This window comes from Rhinoderma darwinii, chromosome 2 (genome assembly GCF_050947455.1).
Source record: "Rhinoderma darwinii isolate aRhiDar2 chromosome 2, aRhiDar2.hap1, whole genome shotgun sequence".
Lineage (NCBI taxonomy): Eukaryota > Metazoa > Chordata > Amphibia > Anura > Rhinodermatidae > Rhinoderma > Rhinoderma darwinii.
In genome coordinates, this window is record NC_134688.1 from 111,239,230 (window position 1) to 111,251,708 (window position 12,479).

Here is a 12,479-nt window from a genome sequence, read left to right on the forward strand (position 1 = left end):
GCTGTGTATGGCAAACACGATAGCAGTTAGGCTCCAACAACTAGCCCAGAAAACTGAGAATTAGCGCCTGCAAAGGTCAAAACTGCCAAAATAAAATGCAGAATACAAGTCATATAATGGCCAGAAATAGTGTTATTTATCATGTAAACACATATGAAAACTTAGGTACGCCTTAAGTTAAAAAAAAACAAAACAACATATAGAAGGCAGAGAAGGACAGACAGTTCAAGTCTGCATCATGTTCTCAGTCCCCTTGTGTTTATCATTCTGCTGTAGTTTCCAATTAGCTTTCTCATACTATATGACAAAGCTATATATATGAAGTAAGAAAAATCTCTTGCCTGGACAAGTCATTAAACTCACAAAACTAAAAAAAAGTTTCAAGGCTGTATTAACAGTTGGTGCTACTTTTACACCCCTTTATTTACATGTTTATTTAAATATTTTTTGTTTCAATACGTCTTTATTAAACAGTTGCGATATCAGAAAATATGTGAACAGTTCTACTCGCAGATAGAAGTAAATAGTTAAAGTCTCAAATAATTAAATAGTTAATTCCTATGAGTTTTAACATTTTGAGAAAATGGGATTCAAAATAATATGGATAATAAAAGAAAGATAAATAAAATAAATGTTAAGAAGAACATATACAGGTCATCATTAAGAGAAAAAAATAATTTATACAACAGACAACGTATGAGTTCCCACTAGAAAGGGAGTGGTACGGCATATACAGTTATTCCAACACATCCAATCTTTACAGAATCGGTCATGTCTTTGTATGCTACAGGCATAAATATATTCATATTGACAGTTTGTATTGACTTTTTTAATGATGTCTGTAATGGTCGGGATGTGTTTTTAATAATGAAGATAACATTAAGGCCTCCTTCAAAAATATATATTTTTTTCTCTAGTGTTTTAAAACTCCCTGCGTTTCAACCATTTTTAATTACGTCTTTTTACATTAGATTTTGGTGGCGGTTTTTTATTTAGTGTGATTTTCTACATGTGTTTTTGAAGTCCTATAGAGAAGCCTATGGAAAACGCCATAAAAACCGACATACCTAAAGCATGCTGCGTTTTGAAGAAACTCTACTGACCCTAAAAATTATACAAAAACGCTGTTTATGTAGGCTTTGTCATATTTTATTATAGACTTTAAGGTTAAATCTGGCCAAGGCGCTTTTAGGCTTTTTTGCCTAAAAGCGCCTTGGCCGGATTTAACCTTAAATTCTATAACAAGATATGACAGCCTACATAAACAGCATTTTTGTATAATTTTTGGGGTTAGTAGAGTTTCTTCAAAACGCAGCATGCAAAAAATGCCACAGAAAAATCACTGACCTAATTTATTATAAATTAGACATGTAATTTATGGTAGACTATTACAAATAAAAGTCTATTTTAGGATAACCCTACATTATTACCAGAAAAAAATTCGGTACGATTTTTTTTTTTTTCAAACTATATGCCTAAAAATGATTTAAAAAAAACAACAACAACTATGTGTATAAAAATGCTAATATAGAGAACTGCATTGATCACAAAAAAAAACTAGCAAAAATGACATTGCTAGCCCAACAATTAAAAACGTCATAGCCGTTTAACTAATGGGTGCTAAAAATGGCAAAACGGTGCCTGGTCCTGAACCGGAGTTCACCAAATCAATTTAATTCCATGTCAATTGATACTTGTAGAAATAATGTAATTTTTCAAATTGAATAATTTTTTTTTTTAGCAGTGATTCTTATCAGGCAAGCGGCCAAACTTCTGATGCTGAGTGATGTTTCGGAAATTATCCATTTTTAAAGCTCATTTAAGCTGCATCAGAACATGGAGAACATACGTATGGAGCCTCTGTAAGGGAAGCGCATGCGTCCTAGGGCAATGCTGATAAGTGGTAGTCATGGCAATAACAACGTTAGGTAAATTTCAAAATGATATCTATTCATATTTCTTCATAGCGTCTGGCTGTTATTCACAATAGTCACATTCAAGCAGTTCTGTATGTTTCTTATGTACCATGTACATGTAGTGTCCATTACAGTCACTTTATACATTACAGTATACGTTTGCATACTTTTTTTAAATTTAGAACAAGGTCTTCTGCACACAGCTCTGCTGCACGTGGATCCCCAGGCTGCTGTGTACTGTGGAGCCGCAATGCCTTGTAGCAGAAGTAATTCTTATAGGGGTGAATACCTCTGTGATACATCATCCAATGGAGCATGCTACTTTTTTTCTATTAGATTTGTATGGAATCCGACATAAAATACATTGGTATGCCTACATATGAAATTGGAGACATACGGAGGTACAGTAACACCCCATGCATTTCTCTGGGTCTCCAGTTATGACGCCACGCAAAATGGAGCTGTAATATGGCCATGTGCATGAGGACTAACGCTGATTAAACATGAAAAATAAAGATATGGACCGGCGCTTGGTTCCATTATACAGGGTGGGCCATTTATATGGATACGCCTACATAAAATGGGAATGGTTGGTGATATTAACTTCCTGTTTGTGGCACATTAGTATATGGGAGGGGGGAAACTTTTCAAGCTGGGTGTTGACCATGGCGGCCATTTTGAAGTCGGCCATTTTGTATCTAACTTTAGTTTTTTCAATGGGAAGAGGGTTATGTGACACAAGAAAAACAATGGTGTGCTTGGCTTTAACGTTACTTTATTCTTTCATGAGTTATTTACAAGCTTCTCTTTGTTTACAGCCATTGACCTGTCGCAGAGGTTAACACGTGAGGAGCGGATAGAAATTGTGTTGATGTCTGGTGAACGCAGTACCCGGGTCATTGCAGCAGATTTCAATGCAAGACACCCTACGAGACCACCCATCTCCCATGCTACAGTTTGCAAACTGCTTGCCAAGTTTCGGGAAACTGGTTCAGTGTTGGATTTGCCCAAATGTGGACGCATGAAAACTGTCACTAATGAAGAAACGTCAGTGGCTGTCCTAGCTTCATTCAGCAAGAGCCCACAGCGTAGCACTCGCCGCATGTCACTGGAGAGTGGCATCAGTCGAACATTCCTTCGGCGTATATTAGCTACTCACAAATGGCACCCTTACAAACTCCAGCTGCTGCAGCATCTCAACGAGGATGACCCAGATCGGCGCACTGAATTTGCAGAATGGGCAAAACAAAAATTGGAACAGGACCCTCAGTTTACACAGAACATTTTGTTCAGTGATGAGGCAAACTTTTATGTGAATGATGAAGTTCACAAACAAAACCACTGCTATTGGTCTGACACTAACCCACATTGGATAGATCCCTCCAAGACTGTTGGAACACAAAAATTGATGGTTTGGTGTGGTATATTGGGTACAAAGATAGTGGGGCCATTTTTCATCAATGGAAACCTCAAGGCCACGGGATATCTGAAATTGCTACATAATTATGTGTTTCCCTCTTTATGCACTGAAGCTGGCACGTTCCCTGAGTTTTTCCAGCAAGATGGTGCACCACCACATTATGGGTGTCAGGTCCGAGCATTCCTAGATGAACAGTTTCCTGGAAAGTGGATTGGTCGTCGTGGGCCAGTTGAATGGCCCCCTAGGTCTCCCGATCTGACCCCCTTAGACTTTTATCTTTGGGGTCATCTGAAGGCAATTGTCTATGCTGTGAAGATACGAGATGTGCAGCAACTGAAACTACGGATACTGGAAGCCTGTGCTAGCATTTCTTCTGCGGTGTTGCTATCAGTGTGTGAAGAGTGGGAGAAGAGGGTTGCATTGACAATCCAACACAATGGGCAGCACTTTGAACACATTTTATAAGTGGTCAGAAACTTGTAAATAACTCATGAAAGAATAAAGTAATGTTCAAACCAAGCAAACCATTGTTTTTCTTGTGAAATTCTCGATAAGTTTGATGTGTCACATGACTCTCTTCCCATTGAAAAAACTAAAGTTGGATACAAAATGGCCGACTTCAAAATGGCCACCATGGTCAACACCCAGCTTGAAAAGTTTCCCCCCTCCCATATACTAATGTGCCACAAACAGGAAGTTAATATCACCAACCATTCCCATTTTATTTACGGTGTATCCATATAAATGGCCCACCCTGTACATTTCTGTGCATGCACAGTCCATGTAAACTTTGTTTCCTAAAATAGATGTATCTTTTGCTTGCAGATTTCTTGAAAACACGGACATCGGTTATCTTCAGAAGGTCAAGATTCAGCTAACTGTATATACTGGCATAAGACCTAAGCAGAAGGGTATCCTACCTTTTGTTACAGATTGTTCTTCTTTCTGCCATTTCACAGGACATTTGTTTGGTGGACGGCTATTAACAAAGTATGTAAATATATGCTAAATAGGAATATGCTATAATTAATGAACAGGAAAATGAGCAATCACTTAAAGGTGTAGTGGCAGTAACACAGTCACAGACTTATTTGGTAAGGGCTTTATTGGTCATAAACTGTGGGACATAAATGTATATACAGATATATACAATGGATTGCAAGCATTCACAGAAGTATTTATATGGCTAGATTATACAAATGTGGTAAAACATTAAGTAGGCAAGAAAATTCCAGGCTGGGAGAATCCTTATCTCTCCCGATATGGGGCCAAAAAATATGAGCTCCGTAATCCCCCAACTCTAAGACAGATATTGATGGTGTGGTCGGTGGCCCGATCTTTGTTATATATCGGGTTTTGACCCATACACTCCATTGTAGGACAACTCCTGCTTTCTGAGTTGCTTTCCCTTCCTGCGTCCAGTGTTGGAAATCTGTGGGAATCCACTATTTGGGTGATACCTGCCTAGGAAATCTAATAAAATCCTTCTAACAGTTTAAGAACGATAAAGAGTTACATCAATCACTCCATCTGCCCTACCTGCAGTCATAGTTCCTCGGGACTACTTTGATTTGAATAATTTTTCCATCCCTTGCTTCCTTTTTGAAAACCCAGGTAGAAAGACTGTATCAGTCCTCTTTGCAGATCTCCTGTATTTTAGATGCCATAGAGAGGTATTGCCAGCCAAAGAGCAGTGGTAGAGTGACGGTTTGACTCATGATGAGTAGAAACTAACCTTAAACACTCCACATCGGGTCTCCCCTAACTATGCTTTAAGTGTAGCTCCTAGATGTGCTCTCCCGCCCAACCTGACAATGGGCATGGAGAGATGCTCCTGTATGCTTGGCGACACAGTTGCTGTGGCAACCTTACAAGGCATCGTGCACGATACTCTCTGAGCATGACTGGAGGAGAAAGCAAAAAACACACGGCGCCACATAGTGCAGATCACCAAAAGTAATAGAATAAAACAGAGGAAAGTCAATTGAGCTCACCCCTTGGCGGTGTGCTAGCACAGGCACAATGCTGTTGTAGACTTATAATGAAATAGGTATCATTAGACCGCTGCAGCCAGGTCCCATCCGGTAACTGGAGGTGGTTTTTGCTGTAAAATCTAGGCATGAAGAAAAAATTTGTGGACCATAAACGGCGCTGCAGGTAAAAAAGGTAGAAGCAGTTCCAGTGTTTTGAAATACAAAAATAAATAATTTATTGTAAAAGACTACGCGTTTCAACGCTGAACCAGTGTCTTCATCAGGCCAAGTGTGCAGTACCATAAATCAGTCATATTATATAGTCAGTGTGGTCACATGAATAAGAGGTTTGAAAAAACTGCCAAGTCATAGGTCAAAGTTCAACTCGGACATCACAAGGGATCATGGTGATGCAACTGCAGTTCAGAAAAAAAACAAGCTTCAATGCAAAATAAGAGTTCAGAAAAAGAACTTCACTCAATGCAAAATAGACCACTATTGTCTCAATAGAAAAACAGCTCCAAAAGCGGCCGGCATCAAAAAACGCTTGATGCATAAAAAACGGCTGAAAATCAGAGGCTGTTTCCCCTTGAAAACAGCTTCGTATTTTACAGAAGTTTTTTCATAAGCGTGTGAACATACCCTAAGAAGTTCTTTATCAGGCTGTGTAAGCATATGAATGGTGCTCTGAGGAACCTCCTTCACAGGGCATATTACATTAATAGTAGACTCCATAAATTTAGTCCAGACTACCCTGATATGTGTCCCAAATGTCTGACCCAATCTGGAACCTTTACTGTATACACCACCTATGAGCGTGTCCTAAGAACTAGGGATAATAGGCACTGCTCATGAAATTCTTAAAGTGTACCTGTAAAGTATTTCCACTTTACATAATCTATTTTAACTGGACAATATGATCATATTCTCAATGTATTCCTCTTACCAATATCCTATGCTTTCCCTCCTAGTCCCTAGTTTAATGGAATATACCCCTGGTTTGGAGTCGGAAAAGCAACATTGAGGAGAGACCGAGACAGAAGCAGGAGCTTCTGAAAGATGATTGGATGAGCTGCCGAGCGTGCTCACAAGTAGACGCGCACCACAGCGCGTGAACTAAAGGAACTGCTGTGAGCACGGTTCCCCTAGTTCACGTCACAACTAGAAAGTGAGCACCCATGTAAACAGACAGCCATGCCAGAATTTACATCTATGGCTGGAACTGGATCATGGGCGATAACCCTGGACAGGAGTAAGATAGAGAAATAATTTATATTGCATTTAAATTTTCATTTCGATTATAATTCACCTAGGTGTTTGTTTTTTTTAAAAGTCAAACTTTAAATGAAGGCACACTTTAATCGATCATATGGGAGTCCCAGCAACAAACTGTGCCCATTATTTACTGAGCAAGATGCCTTTCTTCACAAGCTAGTCTTTACATGACTGGATACACTCTGTTAATCCCTGTCTCTTAAAAAAAAAAAAAAAAAAATCGGTGTAGAAGCCTGGATGCGGAGTGCTGTAACAGAAAACGGCTTCTGTTGATTTCTGTGCATCAGGTTTAGGCCTCATTCACATCTTCATCAGGCTTCCGTTCATGGGGTCCGTTAGAACTTTCCGTCAGGGGCAGCCATGAACGGAAAGCCAAACTTAAACCATAGCTTCTGTTTGCATTACCGTTGATTTCAATGGTAATGCTTCGGTTGCAAATGGTTTCCATTTGTCTCCTTTCTGTAAGGTTTCCGTTTTTTAGTGGAAGCAATAGCGTAGTCGTCTGCGCGATTGTTTCCGCAAAAAAAAACAGAAACCTTACGGAACGGAGACAAATGGAAACCATTTGCAATGGAAACATTACCATTTAAATCAATTGTAATGCAAACGGAACCTATGGTTTCCGTTTGGCTTTCCTTCTTGGGTTCCCCTAACGGAAAGGTCTAACGAACCCCTGAATGGAAGCCTGACACAGATGTGAACGAGACTTCGTACAGCCAGTGGCACAGATGCTGCTATAGATGCTGCAAAATGTTACCAGGGTATGTATTGCGAAATATCCGCACCTCATGTTCTTACACTTCTGCAGCGTTCTGTAGATTACTGTGATGCCCCTTTAAAACTATATGCAAATAGGATCAGTCTGTCGGAGAGACAGATGACCCCACACTATGCTTGTGGCCATATTGCTGTTTTTAAAGATCAACATTATTAAAAAGGAGGGGGACTTCTAGCTGTTAATGGGTTTTCCAAGATTAGGTCGATATTAGATTGTTAAAAAGAATGTGCTCATAACTAAATATAAGAAAACTTACCAATATGGTCTTGTTAAATATTTTGGCCAGATCACCTTGTTCAGCAACACTGTGACCTGTAAATGTTACTAGTGCGGTGATGCGTTGTCCATAGTAATGTCATGATATAGACTGCAGTACATATGACTGGATGTTGTATTAACATCGCCATGTTGTTTACATACAGCCAAGGCAAAATTTTACACAAGAACATCTTGGTAAGTATTGGAAACTGTCAGAATTCGATTGGTATTATCTGATACAGTTGTATCAATAGAACTTCTATTCTACACAGTGAAGGATAGATTAGACATATAGATCTTGGCTCGAAATTAATGGGTCACTAGGATGAGCTGCCCAATAGATATTTTTCTAGGATAGGAACAGTCTTTATGAGAAAAATGCCCACATTTTAGCACAGTATAGCCCTGCTATGTCTTATGAGGTCACCTCATCCAATCTTTAGCTTTTTTTTACTGCCGTTATCGATATGATTACACGTTTTTATTTGCTTCATAGTGGATATTGCTATGTATAAACCAAAGAAAAGCCAAAGTGTTTACAAGAGAAACTATTCATAAATTAGAAATGTACACTTGAAGCTGCGTCACTGTGATCCATAGACTACTTTAATAAAGAGACTCCTCTTTAGATTTTGTATTCCATTTTCTTTCATTACAACACTTGCGCTCTCGGTATGCGTCTTGCAGTTTGCACACTATTGTGAAGTCTCTTAATGTGGAAAGTAATTACACAGATATTACTGTGAGCATGTACAATACGTATGAATATATGTCATGAACAGAATACAGGAGTGATTTACAGCACTCCAGATGACAAGAGAAAAGATGGGGTATGTCTATGTTTTGTTTCAAGCACTATGTTGGGTAGATCTGGAAGGCAATAAATGTCCCAGCCTCACACTCCACCACTGCATTATCTTACAATTCTATTTCTGCTCAGGGACACTTTTCCATTACATAGACTTCCATAACATAGATAGCAGTGCTTTTACAGCTCCCCCTCCCACCTGTATATGCCATTTTATGGTCTTGGCATAACATAATTATGAAAACTGGCTTTTAAAAATACTTCTATTGTTTCTAAGTTGGCTAAGAGCACTACTCGTAAAATATTCATTAACTGTTCTCCCTATATGGTACAAGAAAACTACAGGCAGGGTGAGAATTTACTACCATTTATATGTGCAACAGTCCTATATTCTATGTCCCAGTTACCCCTTAATGACCGGGCCTAAAAAAGTTCTTAATGGCCAGCTAAATTTTTCCATTTTTGCCTCTGTCTTTCAGCAGCCATAACTTTTTTATTTTTTTCATTGACATGGCTGTATGCCTTGTTTTATGTGGGAGAATTTATTTTATTTTTTCTGCGCGTTTTGGGGGTAAAAAAATGTACTGTCTAAGTCAGGGGTCTCAAACTCGGCCGGGTAAGTGGGCCACATATAGAAAAAATGTGCAGTGGTCGGGCCGCATTACTTTCAAATTTGATACAATACAAAGTTATTGTTAATCAATTAGTTATTTGAACTACTATAACACTATATTACTATAATAATAATACTACATTACTATAATAATACCGCTAGGTTTAAAATTTGAGATATTTCTCCACATGCTTATTTCAACAATCCAGTTTTCCAGTTTAAGTGTCGCTAAATGCAGTCTGGCGGCTCAGTTAGCAGCGTTTGGCAGACACAAATGTCAAGATTGGGCAGCCCCTTTTTAGATAGTGCCGCAGTGCCCTTGGTAGATGCTGCCACAGTGATGTCAGGGGCTTGCTCAGAGCTGGGGTCCCGGAGCAGAGCCACTTCTAGCACTCTGCCTGGGATTCCAGCTCTGCTCCTGACATCACTGTCCATATATGCACCGAGATTTTCGAGGCAACACCAGAGCTGGAGTCCCGGGCAGAGCGCTAGTAGGCTCTTCCTGGGACTCCAGCTGTGCTCCTGACATCACTGGGACTCCTGCTCTGGGGAAGCCCCTGACATCATTGTCGATGTATGGACAGCGATGTCAGAGGCTTCCCCAGAGTCCCGGAGCAGAGCCGACACTAGCGCTCTGCCCGGGGCTCCACTCTGGGGAAGACCCTGACACACTGTCCATATATGGACAGCGATGTCAGGGAATTCCATAGAGTCCCGGAGCAGAGCCGATACTAGCGTCCTGCCCGGGACTCCGCTCTGGGGAAGACCCTAAAACACTGTCCATATATGGACAGCGACATCAGGGAATTCCACAGAGTCCCGGAGCAGAGCCGATACTAGCGCCCTGCCCGGGACTCCGCTCTGGGGAAGACCCTAACACACTGTCCATATATGGACAGCGACGTCAGGGAATTCCACCGAGTCCCGGAGCAGAGCCTGTACTAGCGCTCTGCATGGGACTCCGGCTCTGTGGCAGCACCAGGGGCAGATGACAGCCCCAGGGGCCGCGTGCTTGAGACCCCTGGTCTAAGTTATATAATTTATTTTTGTGTTGTGAATATAGGTAAAAGCGATGTTCGGCATGGTTTATTTTTAATCCCGGTCATGTTTCACACTAAATAACCTGTTAAATTAATTCTTCAGGTTGTTACGGTCTTGTAGATACCTAATATATGTAGTTTGTTTGTTTTTATGTAATGTATGGGCAATAAATAATATTTTATGCAAAATAATGTATTCTTTTTTTATTTTTTTTATAATTTACAAAAAAAAAAATTGTTCCATTTGTTTTAATCCCATGAGGGGATAACTTTTAACTTTTATTTTTTTTTACTTATGATGTATTTGCATACTCCTATATGCTAATACATTACACTGTCACGATGATACAGGCTGATGTTAGGGCAGCACATAGTGTGCCCTAACAGGCTTACTGAGCAGACAGCCCATGGGTCCTTTCCAGGACCCCATGGCTGATTGCAGAGTGTTCCTCCAGTCTCCGATCGCGTCACTGGGGACATGATCGAAGAGGCGAGTCCCCTATGATCATCATGCCACGATCACGGACCACAGCTATCAAAGGATTAAACAGCTGGTGTCTAATTTTTTTTCTGATCCCAGCTGTACTCCGAAGGCTGCTCTAAGTTCAGAATCTGTTAGTTACAGTTCCTGCTTAGAGAATGAGCGCTCCCAGGAGCGCTGCTCATATGACTCATATGACTTTTCTACAGTGACGTCACTGTAGACCGGGGACCTGCACTGCCTGTCATCAAAAGACAGCGGATGGTCATTTCAGGGGTTAATAATCATGTACCCAAACAATGACAATGTCATTTTATGTAAATTGTATTTATTTCTAGTTGTTAATTTATTATATGTGGTCTGTACCTATAGGCCCATTATGTTAATGCACTACAACACCTATTATAAAGTTAATAATACCACTATAGTGGAGATACATAGTTTCTCTATATACTGACAAGTTTCTTTTCAGAAACCCCAATAATCAATTCCTGTCCATTCTCCCCATATACCCCAGGGCACACTCAACTACTCGAGGGGATCCTGAGCTATCTAGACTAACAGCTGCGTCCTGCACATCCCTATGTTCTGTGGAATTGCAAATGTGTAAAAATTAAAAAAAATTGTTGCTGAATGCACAAAAATGAGAGCAGACAAAACTTAACCCATGAAATTTAAGGGATTCTCAAATGAAGATGGGGTTGTTATGGTATATTCTCCTGGAAGTATTCAGTTTGGCAATTTCTCTTTTTTTTGTTTGTCAAGTTGGACCATTATGACCAATCATGTTTAGTGTTGCTCAGCCAGTCACAAGATAGGCCAGCCATTACTAGAAGAAGCTGTTATATTATGCATGTGGACGACTCGGCGCTGAAACCCCCTCCCCCTTCATTAATAATACAACAATATTAATATAATACCTTCTAATATCGCCAACATTTTCAGCAGCACTTTAAAGAACAAAAATGTGAATATGTTTCTGCTTCTGCACGATTTATGTGATACCCGATAAATCTTTATTTTTCTACAGATTATACATTTTACTTGCTTGTTTTGATTTCCAAATAATGAATGCATAATCTCTGCTATAATACATTGTGTACCTAGAAAATGCTGCCACAAGTCCTAAATCACTAAAAGTGTTTTGCAAGAGGATTACATGGATTGTAAAGTAAGAGCATGACAATCATTTCTATCTCATAAGGAGACGAGAAGCATTCACCATGACCGGGCCTGTTCCTCATCTATCTACAATAATAAACATAAGCACATGTAACCATACAGTCAGCAAACCTGAATATTTCATATTGTCATATGTTATTAGTCACATGATATGGATAAGTTGAGTTGAGGGTAGGCATAAAGATATCCCTCAAATGGAATCAAAATAGTTATTTTCCTATACCTCCCGCGTTCTTCATCCCTGATACATCATCCTTTGCTAGGAAAGAATCAATAGGTTAAGTATTAATTTGCTCTGTACTATATCTGGCATGTTTACCTTGATCCACAATTATCACATTCATGACATTTTATCAGTGATCTGTGTAGCGTACTCTCTTTCTCTTGGTTTTACTATTCTATTCTCAGTTTCTGCTTACCTAAGTAATTAAACAGCAAACAGTAAAAAAAAAAAAAAAAAAATCCAAAGCACAGAATATTGAAGTTCAATGTGCTCACCCCACGGCTGCGTGACCTCTACGATTAGGAAGTTGCGCCTGAAACCTTTGCAGGTGCACAAAGAAGTCATTGGCGTACAGCGCTCCAGTATCCGGAAAAGGTAATTCTTTATTCATCAACATTTCAAAGCATGACATCAAGTTACAAGCCTATTTTGGGAGGCTGTTAGTCAAGCCATACTGGTTTAAAACGCATAAGAAGCTTGATGTTATGTTTTGAAAGCTTTCTGAATAAGGA

At 39.6% G+C, this 12,479-nt stretch overlaps 1 protein-coding gene across 3 annotated transcripts in view; it reads left to right on the forward strand.

Moving 5' to 3' along the window:
• DGKA (diacylglycerol kinase alpha) overlaps positions 1 to 12,479 on the forward strand; it is a 184,822-nt gene that overhangs the window by 85,444 nt on the left and 86,899 nt on the right. The window contains exon 2 of one of the 3 annotated variants that reach the window (XM_075852117.1): positions 4,162 to 4,247. The exons of 1 other annotated variant lie outside the window; for it this stretch is intronic. The gene's annotated coding sequence lies outside the window, so the exon portion shown is untranslated. One more of the 3 variants, XM_075852118.1, reaches the window with a different exon arrangement.